General features: G+C 44.8%; 1 pseudogene; it reads right to left on the reverse strand.

Moving 5' to 3' along the window:
• Window positions 1–865: 865 nt before the first annotated feature.
• LOC136127915 (uncharacterized protein KIAA0087-like) lies at window positions 866–4,527 on the reverse strand (annotated as a pseudogene).
• Window positions 4,528–12,866: the final 8,339 nt, after the last annotated feature.

Genomic DNA, 12,866 nt, shown 5'->3' on the forward strand with positions numbered 1-12,866 from the left:
TGGCAGAGCCGTCATGGATGAGGCAAGGACAGGCTTGGTTTTGTTGAAGTTGCGATGTGATAAAATAGCTGAGAAATGCCACTCATCTTCTGTTTACTTAGTTCCTTTTCCTTCTTGACAAAACGCTTCTGGATTTTGGGGAAATGTCTGCTAGTGTTTGGATTTAAAAATACGTTATTTTAAAGCTCGGGAATACTCTAGCCTGTTGGGATATTAGGGGGGAAACTCACTTGCATTCTTGAGCTCTGCTCATGATAGTTGAATGTAATGATTTGCTACTCTACTCCTGCCTGTTAGTGAGTTCTGTGGTCCTGTGTGTGAGTGCAGACGTGTGTGTGTGTGTGTGTGTGTACATTCACGCATACCATTACTCATAAGTGAGTGGTCCTGCAAATTTAAGTCGTTCTAACAACTTGAACAACATAGAGAGGGCTGACTCTGTGCATCGTGTGTTGCCTCCAGAATACAGTCAAAATAAGCTCTCGGATACGTAATAAATTTCAGGATGACCTCAGTGATGTTCAGCCATTACGATCTTTGCTGCCTTTGAAACTCCACAGTGGGTAATTGGATTTCAGATGGACAGGAATTGGGTTATTCTTATTTTAAAACAGTAATCCAAATGATTTTGAGTACTCTAAAATCAGTTCATTAAATACATATTTGAGTACCCACTGCGTGCTAGTATCCCATTTTGCAGATGAGAAAGCTGAGGTTCAGAGAGGTTAAATAACTTCCTCAAGACCCCTAGCCGAGTGGTTAGTCGGTAGCTTAGTTCCAACTCTGAGCAAAATCCGTCTGATTCTCAAGTTCGTGCTCTTTCTACCACCCTATGTGTCTCCATCAACAGTCAAACCTCCATGTTTCAACAAATAGTAAATGTATCTAGTCTCTTTTCTTGATAAGGTCTATGAATCTTACAGAAACCAGCGATTGGCTCTCTCCTGCGCAAGGAGAAGCATCGGCAGGCTGGGGCTTGGCCTACCTGCTCCCTGCACCTGGGCAGGTCAGGGTGTGATTTCCATGTACTTCTCAGCTCCCTGGTGTATCTGCCTCCTCTTTCCCTCACAGACCAGCCGTTGGCTTCAGTCACTTCCCAAGCCCACAGACTGAGGTTGGATTCCAGGGACACAGGAAGGACATGGGTTGGAAATGAATGGAGAGCGAGAGAGCTAATCCTCTTCCTGTCTTTTCCAAGAATTTTCCTCCTCCCGCTGGCCCATTCTGGAGCCACATGGTCACACGTTGACACCGCCACTTGAGGGCAGGGAGAGGTAATGAAAGGAGATGGCATAAAACCACAGCTGTGCTATTTATTAAAAGGAAAATGATGGAGAAAGAGGTTGGAACTAAGCTGCTTTCTCTTAGAAAACACTGGCAGTAATTTTAGTGGCAGGTTTTGAGCATCTGAATGTATTAGCTAAAGAATTCGAATATAATGAGCTATGCAGTATGGTAGCATGCAGAGAGCCCCAGGCTAACTGGCAGGGAGGGTCAGGGTGACCTTGAGCAAACCACCTCGCCTCTCTGGGCTTCTGTTTCCTCTTCTGCACCAGGTGCACATGGAGCCAGGCGATCCCTGCGACTTCCTGGGAAAGCAGTGAGGGGTAGGGCAGATCGCCTGCTTTGGAGTCAGCTGATGCTCCGAATCTTAGCCCTGTCACTCAGCCCTTGCACGAGCTGTGTGACCCGGGGTCAGTTATTCAACTTCTCTGAAGCTCAATTTCCACTGCTGTGAAATGAGGATAAGAGGTCCCTCTCAAAGGGTCATTAAGAGGTTTAGATTGGTTAATGCATGGACAGCTTCTGGAGAAGGCATTTTCCCAGGCCCAGAAGGAAGAACTGGTGAGTAGGATGCTTTGAAGGCCAGCGAGAGAGGATAACTGGTCTCGGAAGAAGTACAGGCTGGGAGAGGCTGGGGGTGGGGCGTGGGGCTCTGGGTGACCCTTTCCAAGGGAGGAGAAAATGAAGTAACTGTTGGTAGCAAGACAGAAAACAGGACGCCTGAATGCCAAGCTTCGTCAGGAATGTTGCCTTGGGGGAAAAAATGAAATCTCGGAACACTCTTGCCTCCCTGCCTACAGCTTTTCATTTCTTAACTCTATTTTTAATGAAGATGGGAAGGTTTACAATTTTGACAGTTACATTTATTTCTACCATTTTCATCTAAAACAATACAATGAACAGCAATTATTCCACCTGGGTTTCAACTGCAGCAGGATAAATGTCGGTATTAATTAAACATGTTCTGTGTTGTCTCTTCTGTTCTCTGCCTGTCTGTCTGTCTGTATCTTTCTTTACCACCAACCACCAAACCATCCCTCTCTCCTTCTTCCTTCTCGTCCCCATCCTCCATCTTCACAGTGGGTCACAGAAAAATATCGAATAGGGACCCAGTTGAACTGAAGGGACTGAACCATGTGCGTGAAGCAGCCCAGAAGAGCAAATCTTCCCCAGAAGGGCACACGGAGCATCCCAGTGAAGGAAAGGGGATGCCTTGCATTCCTGGGCTCACCATCCGATGCCTTCAGGCCACAGGGGGACACCCCAGCTGCTCCTCCAGGCAGGGAAGCTGACCTGTCCCTATCAGTGCCAAGCAGAGGCTCGAGGACCATGCACCTGAGCAAGAGGAATGAGATGAGTCCCAAGCTCCTGAGGGTTCCTCCTCAGGTGTCACTCACCCAGCACGATGTCTCTATGGACATGGAGAAAGCAACAGGAGCTTTCTTTGCATAATCATGGTCAAATATTTATATTTGTTTAGGATTTGCTTCTATAGGATTTTTTTTTGTAATTCAAAATAACAGGTTTCCAAAATAAATCTGAATCTCTTTTACAAGTAAACACAGTAAAAAAAAAAAAAAGAAAGAAAAGAAAACAAGGAAGAAAGTAGAACTGAAATTGCTGAAGAGGAGCAGAGGCATTAGATGTTCCCAGACATCTGAAACGAGATCATTGCAACAGCTAGGCATGGCTCTGAGCTAAATCAAAAAGGAAAATCTGGGGTGACATAGTTCATTTCATCTGACAAAATAAAGTGGGCACATTTTTTTTTTTTTTTTTTGTGCTGAGCCACTGCTTCCTGGAACAAACTCAAGGAGGAATTTATTACCTGGGCTCTTGTATGAGTGTATGTTGGATGACCAGTTGAACAAAGCCTTCAAATAGAATCGTGCACAAAGACAAAAAATGTGACATGGACCCTTTCTGAAAGGATAGCAGAGTTAAGATGACAGAGGCACACCCAATACTTGGCCACTACATTTTAGCTTGGACTTAACACCATCCCTTAAAAAATAATCACTTTTAGGGACTTCCCCTGGTGGCGCAGTGGTTAAGAATCCGCCTGCCAATGCAGGGTACATGGGTTCAATCCCTGGCCCGGAAAGATCCCACATGCTGTGGAGCAACTAAGCCCGTGCGCCACAACTACTGAGCCTGTGCTCTAGAGCCCACGATCCACAACTACTGAGCCCACGTGCCACAACTACTGAAGCCCACGAGCTCTAGGGCCCGTGCTCCTCAACAGGAGAAGGCACCGTAAGGAGAAGCCTGCGCTTGCAACGAAGAGTAGCCCCCGCTCGCCGCAACTGGAGAAAGCCCGTGTGCTGCAATGAAGACCCAGTGCAGACAAAAATAAATAAAAATTTTAAAAAATCACTTTTAAAATAAAATTTTCTTATATCAAAAGTGATATATGCTTATTGTAGGAAATGTGTCAATTACAGATTAAAAAAAGAGAAATCTATAACCCCTCCACTCAGTTAACCACTATTAACATTTTAGTGTCATCTGTCCATCTATGCAAACGAATGCATGTCTACTTTACGAAGATAAGAAATTACTACACATAATGTTTCGTTAAACACTTTTTCATTTAATCATATACCATGAACATTTCCCATTTAATAAATCTTTCCACAATATCACTTTGAATGCTTGCAATACTGTGTTGGTATTAATACTACAGAATACATTAGGAAGATGGTATTACAATACATTTAACCAGGCCCCTCCATGCTAAATATTCAAGTTTCTAACATTTCACCTTTATAAACAATTCTGTCGTGAACATCTGGGGCTAACTGTTCTCAAGGGGTCCTCTGTGACTAGATGTGTTTCAGGGATGGTGTGTCTAGTTCATTCAAGGCCAGGGTGCCCTAGAGGTCAATGAATTATTGGACCTGTGGGCACAATCTGTACTTTTTGCACTTTTCTAGGCAGGAAGAGGGAAACAGTGAAGGGAACCCACAGTCTTGATTTACAGAGTATTTTCTGGGCTGCTTCATGACGGGAGTAGAATTCTGTTCGATCCCTACGACCTGCAGCCTCTGGGTAGGATAGAGGCAGAGAAGACAGAGGGTGGGGATCACTGCAGAGGCAGACAGGGTGGAGTTCACGCTGGCCACGGATTAGAGCCCTAATGTTCCCTGATGGGGAGGATTCTAATTTCTCCAGATGTGCTCCTCTACCTGAGAGTTTGCGCATGGCAGGAGCATGGTGGCCCTGGGTAGAGGTGGAATGCATGTGGATACTCTCACTTGTATGTAGTAAGTGAGTTTGTTACTCTGCAAAAGGTGCATGGCATTTGGCATTTGGAAGTAGTCTCCCTCTCCACGGTTCTTCAGAAGACTCGAAGGTGTTTTGTGATCTAAGCACCAACATTGAAATCTCCTCCAAAGAGCCATACGAACACCCGACTCCCCATTCCGTCAGCTTAGCCCTAAGCATGATAACCCCTAGTGGACCTCAGACAGATGAGAATTTATGTGTTTGAACACTGATAAGGAAGATTTTTTCTGGGTAATGGGGTATAATAGCACAGCTACAGAATGTCCCCAAGCATGTCTGTGTGTTCACACATGTCCAAAACCTTCACGCTAAGTACACATGGGTAGACTTAAGTATTTAATCATTACAAGTCTGAATTTGTTGTAATCATATTCCCAGCACTGTTCTTTTTCCCTAAGTGTTTTTTATTTTCTAGATTGTACTTCAACCCCAAAGGACATACTTTTGAGAAAATACTCCGTTAAAGACATTGTTGGAGCAACTTTTATTATCCATTAGCGTGTTTTAAAGTGGACTTGAATAGAAATGCTTTTTGCTAAAGTAAAAATACATCTGTTCTATGATCTAATTGTACAATTGGTTAGAATTTTTATCTATCAGTTCAAAGGGAAACTCGGTTTCAGTGAATTTGTTTTTAATAAAACTGTGTTATCTATGATAAATATATTTCACTTTGTTCAAATGGATTTGATTGGGAAAACATATTGAGCAGAAGTACTGGTAGAGCTTAATTTCATTGCTTTGAGAAAATGTATTGAATGCTGGTTTGAATTAAATTCTGTTTGTTTTAATAAAAGTGTATTGGCCTGAGTGTACATATATTTGTTTTAGTGGCAGTGCATTGGATCCAATAAAACTATATTGGCTTCCCTGCTTATGTCTCCTTTTCAGTGAAAATGGATTGAATGGGAAAACGAAATAGGCATGAAGCAGCCAGCCCCAAGGTCTCTGCTTGGCGAGAGTATCCAAATAACTGGGAGGGAGTGGGTTTCCATAGACTTTATATCAAAATACGCTTTTAAATTTAAATACCTTTTACCATCAAGGACTCAGATGCGAGACTGAATTGCCACCATAAAAAGCGCAATTTTCTGAAGCAGCCCTTTCCATGGACAAGTTATGGGGCTGTCCAGAACACCAGAGGAAGAAATTTTATGAAAGCCAAGAACAGGTTTGTCCACATCCCTTAAGCTTTATATGGGTCTCATTGGTTCCAGTAACAGACTGTCTACCAGGCATTCCTAAGTCCCTTAAACGAGCAGAAAAGAGAGCATGAGTGCACCCTACGGATGGTGCTGGCCCATCAGCGCTGAAACGGGTCTGTCTTTGAACTGATTAAAAGGGGGAAGGATTGGAATAAATGTTACCCTGAGACACACGTCCGAATTGCCAGACTTCTCATGGACCCTCAGAGAGGCATCAACTCTCCAGAGGGAGTTGACACTGGTCCTGCCATCAGAGAATGGCAGCCTGTGCAAAGTGCCATGACCGCATTGTGTAGCTGTACGTGGCTCCCAGATGCCCAGGCCCACAAAAACTCTTTTGCATAGGTGCCCTGACCCAAAGACTGAAGTTAAAATAATGAGGATTAATAATAATATCAGCTGTTGTTCTTTTTTTTTTTTTTTTTTTTAGATGTTGGGGGTAGGAGTTTATTTATTTATTTGCTGTGTTGGGCCTTCGTTTCTGTGCAAGGGCTTTCTGTACTTGCGGTGAGCGGGGGCCACTCTTCATCGCGGTGCGTGGGCCTCTCCCTATCGCGGCCTCTCTTGTTGCGGAGCACAGGCTCCAGACGCGCAGGCTCAGTAGTTGTGGCTCACGGGCCTAGTTGCTCCGCGGCATGTGGGATCCTCCCAGACCAGGGCTCGAACCCGTGTCCCCTGCATTAGCAGGCAGATTCTCAACCACTGCGCCACCAGGGAAGCCCTCAGCTGTTATTCTTATGTGACTGTCTCTCTGTTAAGAAAGTGTGTGCTTTGAATTGTTTTTTCCTCCAGAAGATGAACTTGATCTGACTCTTCTACCCAGTTTCATTTAGCCTTGATGAGAAATAAATGCAAATACTACTTTCATTAACACCTTTTCTCCAACTAAAGTGTTAACAAGCTGTAGACTTCAACCTTCCCACGAATAAGTGCTAATTCACAACAAGTACCATTACCAAGGAACTCTAAGCCTTTGGTGTATAGTTGCTCATTTTTTGAATGCATAAATTCTTACAAGATCCTACAAGGTTAAAAGAGCAAAACTGATTCATGGATTTTTTTTTTCCCCTGAAATATTCCCAATTATATACTGGAAGTCAAGAATAAAATGGATTTTGTGATTTTTAAAATTTGCTGTGCTGTCCTTGGAGACAGCAAATGGTTCACTTGGTCAGAATGTAGTATTGATCTACCACATTTTAGAAGCTGTGGGGTTGAGTGTACCAGTTTCAGAAAGGAAATAGCAATGTGAAACTTAATTCACTGTCCTAATAATGGAGTTTTCAAATGATAATGCTAGGATATTTCTAGTATCAAACAACATGCATGCAGAAACATAGTACTTTGGGAAGGCTCACTGCTGGATTTTGAGGATGGCTGTGAAGTGAGACCAAATATATCTGGGAACCAGAAAATCTCATATGTAGATTTGCAGGGTCTCCCTGATCATGGGCTTAAAAAAAAGCACATCTACGGGGGGGGCGGGGGCAATTAGAAACAGACATTTTCTCATTGGAGAGACCAATGAGAAAAAGGCAGCCCCCATCCTTCCACAAGACCAGTGAGAAAAAAGGTGCCCTCTGAAATTATCTGGGAGATGATTTCAGGAAACCCCAGAAGGTGAGTGGGAAAGTGAGGCAAAGAAAGGAGGCAGCTAGCAAAGGGTTTGCTATTCAGCAAGTGGCCGCTGAGGTCAACTGTAGATTGATCCACTGTAGCAATCTGGGTGTCAGTAGAGAATCTGTGTCTTAGGGTTGTCCTACTCAAGGGGCAAGGGAGTTGAGGTATTTATATACCATCATTAATTTATACACCAGCTCCCATTCTCACTGGTCGAGATCTGCTCCTAGGGGGCATTAATTCTCTGGTGCATCCAGCCTGCCAGGTGAGCAGAGAGTGGGCTCTGACCACCAGAAAAAGCTTTAGGGCAAGAAACGCAGTTGGAAGAGCAGTCAGGTTGAAGGTGAGGGCAAGGCGCTGACAAGATCTGCTCTCCCCATGAAGCTCATTTTACAGATGAGTAAACTGAGATATGGAGGTTATGTAGTTTTCCCGTGACACAGCTACTAAGCAGTACAGCGCAGAATGCAACCCAGCCCATTTCACTGGGAAGTCGGTGACTTAACCACTTAGCCACACTGTCTTGGCCATGCTGTCCAGCTGAAGAAGCTGGCATGCCTCCTAAGGCTTAACAACCGTGTCTTAAGGAGGTTTACACTGCATCAGGGCTGAGGCTGAGTGTGGCAGGGCGGAGAAGGGCACTGGAAGTGCTATATTGTCTGAGCTGCTGCCTCTAGCAGTGGCCGGATAGCGATCTATCGAAGGCTGAGCTGAACCTTAGTATATAGGTATCTGCTTACTAGATGCCAAACTCAACTTGTCCTGTGGTTATATCTTCGCGAATAACCGTACGGCCAGGGCTCCTGGGTCATTTGCAGTGAGCCACGGGGGGCTCCTAGCTAGCTCCAGGTTCCACCTGCCCCTGGGTCGTCCCCCTTTCAAGTTCCTCCTTTTGCAGTCGGCTTTTCCGTTTCAGCTGTACTTGCTGGCTGCTAGCTGCTTTGTAAAGTAAGTTATGGTGACTTTGTGCTAGAAAAGAAAACAGCAATCCTCACAGCTGTTTTGATTCCATTTAATGAAATAGTGGTGACATCTGAATGTCACAGTTGCAGAGAGGTGGACGGGTCTGGTTGCTGAGAGTGGAAAGATCAGTATTATTCCCCAGGCTAACAGCTCCTGTGACAATTCTGCCGTTATCACTGTTCTGTGTCAGCCCGTGGTTGCTGCTACGTCCCTCTTACTAGGGAGAGACTTCAGGTGTAGCAATAGACCTCTAGCTGTTTTTCGTTACCTATAAATACAAATGGACAGCCAGGGTAGAGAGGATGCACGCAGTATTGGGAAGATGAGTAAGATCTGTCAGTAGAAAGGAACACTCAGCTAACAGTTCCTGCCATTCAAGAATTCAAAAAGCGTGCTGTCTCAGGACGGCCAGTAGAGTGGGTGTCATCCCATCAGAAAGTGCCAGAAAAATCTTTGGTTTCTCCTTCCTCGTCACAAATAAAGTGGAGAGAGCGGTGTTGGGAAGATATCAGACAGCAAACATGGAGGCAAGTCAAGAAGCCAGTCTCCTCAATCAATTATGCTAGAGTATCATCAAATCAATGAATTCACAGTGTGAGCGCTTGCGGCAGATGGACAACACTCGTCGGCTCTCAGGAGCCACGAGAGTCAGATTTATTTTCAAAGCTTGTTTGTCTCATTTCTCCTGCCTGGTGCTGGAAGGCAGAGCACGCATCTGTGATTTTTCAAATGCAAGAGATAGCCCATGATATTCTAGCTTGTGAGATTGGGCTCTGTGAGCTAAAATCTCCAGGACTTTTGGCTTTTTTCTCCTCAGAATGAGGACAAAAGGGTGCAGGTTTTAGCGAGGAGTATCTCTCCATGCCTGTGGGTCCCAGCAATAGCAGCATGAGGTTATTTTGTTCCATGAACTGGCCTCTCGGACTCGGACGTGATGTTGGGGGTTTGCTCCGCTGTGACCTCAGGGATGGGCTGTCAGGCCTCTTCTGCCAGAAGTGTAGCCCGAGTCAGGATGACGTGCCCTCCAGTACACGGGGGTGTTTCCAGTGGTCACTGGCCAGTGCTGTTACCCCTTCCAACCACCAACGGTTCTGGGATTCTTAGCTGGCAGAGAACTTGAGATGAGCTCTCATCCCAGCTGGTCGAGGAGGAAAGGGGTATCTGTTGAGGAGGAATTGGTAATTTCACAGCGTCTGCCATCAGCTCCACGGAGAGGTTCCTTTATGTGGGAAGAATCATCTTTCCCATTTTGTGTACTGGAACAAGTGGCAGTCCATTCTTGTTCTTGAAGTCAAACGAGGAGTCTGTAAACTTTCAGGATCTGAATTCGCAGCCCCCAACCTAGTGCGTGACCAAGGAGCCTCCTTAGACAAATTCTAATTATTTTAGGGCAGAGCGAGTCGTAGTCTCCAGGGTTGGTGGAAGCAGGTCAGAATCTCAGGCTCTGTGCCTCAGTGTGTTCATTCATTCATTCATGCATCCACCCGTTCAGTTAGTTGGTCAGCAAACCCTAATGAAGCCAGAGGTGATGTTCTCAACCCTAGCCCTCCACTGACGAACTAAATCAGACTCTCTGGGTGATCCTATCATGCATCGCTGAAGCACTGTGCCAGGCTCTGAGGAGACCGTCATGTGGAGAAGGGTGATGAAATGGGACAAGGGCCATGAAAGACATAAACCCAGGCTTCAATGGGGGCAGAGAGAAGCAGCCCCAAATACAGGTAGGGCGAGGAGATGAAGTCCACAGGGACTTTCTGGAGGAGGTGACACAGAGCTGTTTTCAAAGAAGCAGCAGGAATTGTGCGTCATCCAGTCAAAGAATGGAGCAGGCAGATCATGCAAAGTCCTGGAGACTCTCCTAGCAGCTTGCTGTGGTTGATGTCTAAGATGCAAGTGAGAGGGAGAGGGTGGGCAGACAGGAGGAGTGGTGAACAGGGCCCCGCGGTGAGTGCACCACTCTGGGGAGGTTGGCCCACATTTTACAGGAAAACCCAATGAAGGGACTGAGCTGATCAGATTTCAGTTTCAGAAAAGGCCTTCTGGCAGCTGAGTGAAAAAATAAATAGGAGGGGTGTTATAAATAGAAAATGAACAAACCAAAATCATTAAAATTTGCCACCTTTTCTGATTAGGGTTTATATATGAATCTTGAAGAAAAAGATACAAGGTGAAGCTTTCTTGAAAAAAAAATTACTGTAAAACTCCCATTGGATTGTTTTAGGGAAGTACTCTTTAAAAATTGAAAAATTGAATTTGAAATTGAAAAAGTAAAGATTTGCTCCAAATATATATCTTTGGAGATATATTTTTTATTGCTCGAGTCTCTAAACAAATCAATTCTGATGGGCTTTTTTTGGGTGATGATATTTGATGAGCTCTGCTGTGCCCCACCTTCCAGCTGAAAGGATAATACTTTGGAGGGATAAGAACCCAGCTTCTGGAGTCAGAGAAATTTGGATTTAAATTCTAGCTGTGGGCCCAGTTAGCTGAGTGACCTTGAGAAATTTACTTAACCTCTCTGTGCCCCAGATTATGCATCTGTAAAGTAGGATGAAAATAGCATCTCCTTCCCAGGGTTACATGATGGTGTACATGTAAATAACATGTGCATACATGTAAAGAGCCTGGCGCTCAAAAATGACAGAAGGAACCAAAGGGCAAATAACTAAAAACAAATGGCTCAGAAAGGAAAAGTGGTGATCCACTAGGTGACCCCTAGTTCTATTTTATTCCACTCTGGTGTGATCTAGCAACTTTTATTTTTTAACAAAAAGGGAAAGAAACTCATCGTCATTGTGTGGGTCAGTCTTTCCAGCCAGTCATTATAACCTCTATGCAGGAGCACTGCATTAACCTGATGATTTCTGCTCGGAGCTCCTGAGCCAAAACCCAGGAGCAAAATGACCGCGTCTGTTCCTGCAACTCTCATGCTCTGGTGCAGGCAGAGGAGAATTTAGCTCCTTCACTTACGATATCTATGGTAACCCATCAGCTGCTGAGCTGAAGGATGTGTCTGCGCTCCCCTTTCCCCTTTAATGTGCCATTAAATCAAATACTCTATTAGCAGAATTAGTTCATTCAGTGTCTGCACTGAAATGTCCTGCGAATTGCGTGATGTCTCTCGCAAATGGCCCTGCACTCTGGGGTCTACTTCAGCAGTTTATATCCCGAGGAGGAGGGCCGCGCCGCCCAAGGATCTGCCTGCCTTCCTCTAAGTAAAATATTATGGCTTCCACAAAGGATAATTATTTCGATCATTTTGTCATGTGCAAACCTGGTGAATTCAAACACTGTCGATCTGGCTCTGGCCCAAGGCCTGCTGTCCTCACACCTGCAGCCCAGGATCTGCCTTGGCCACAGACTTGCCACTCTCTCGGCCTCTCTGCTCTGCATGGGTCCACTCCAGGTGCTGGTGCCAAAACGTATGCTTTTGCTGAGAGTTAAAACATGGAGAAATTTTCTTCCTCAAAGAACTTGGGCAGGAACACAGAGCATCTTCACTTTTGTATTCTCCAGCAAGAGCTGTGGATTGAAACTTAGCACCCATATTTCCATTCCCTCTTATTTACACTTGTCACCCAATAAATGTGAAAGCAGGCAATGACAGCTGCTGTGCCTCCGTCATCACACGCTCGTGCTCGGAAGATGAGCGGGGTCTCAAGCACACGATGCCACTGACATTCAACTTGAGTATGTTGAGCGCTGGTGTGACTCTTCACGTGCCACGGCTCTGGGCAGCTGCTGTGGCCACTGTGGCTGCTTTTCCTTTATGCTGAGCTAATGCACTTAGCTAATGTGCATTTAATCTGTTATCTTTTCCTAAAGTAGGAAGTCAGTGTGTTAGGGAAGCATTTGCTCCTGTAACAGACAAGCCTTAGAGTGGTGTGTTGGCAAATGTTTAACCTTTTCCGGGGGGGGAAAGCCTGGTTTGTAGTATTTGCCGATTTCTACAGTGTAAGTACTGCTACCGTGGCTGATTTCAAGACACAATGTGACATCATTAAATGCAGAGTTGGGAAGAGATATTTGTAACCCTCCCATTACACAGCATTTCCACAAAAATAACCTCAAGAGCAGTACATAATAAATATGGTAAAATTATTAGGTTGGGATGAGTTTTGAATATTACTGCCTTTAAAAAATATAATGTATTTGTTAGTTTATAAAACTTAACTCTTAATCATGGCTGTATTTAACAACTGACTTGCAAAATTCCTCCAAATTTAATCATTGGTTTTCACAAGTCAGAATAAGCCAGCTCCAGCACATCACTGAGTTTAAGAGTATAAAATGACATTTCTTATTTACAACCCAGTCCAATGTGGATGTTTGTAGTGGCTCTCCACACGGTGAGTCAGGAACCTGGGGTCTTCCATATTGACTCTCTATTACCCCCCTGGGGACCTCAGAGCCCTCTCACTTCCAACCAGGAGTTGGGGAAAGAGCACACAGGATCTCACATGGGTGGTTTTCATGGGCCAGACTTGGAAATTGTATCTATCACTT

Source organism: Phocoena phocoena, chromosome 9 (genome assembly GCF_963924675.1).
Source record: "Phocoena phocoena chromosome 9, mPhoPho1.1, whole genome shotgun sequence".
Classification (NCBI taxonomy): domain Eukaryota; kingdom Metazoa; phylum Chordata; class Mammalia; order Artiodactyla; family Phocoenidae; genus Phocoena; species Phocoena phocoena.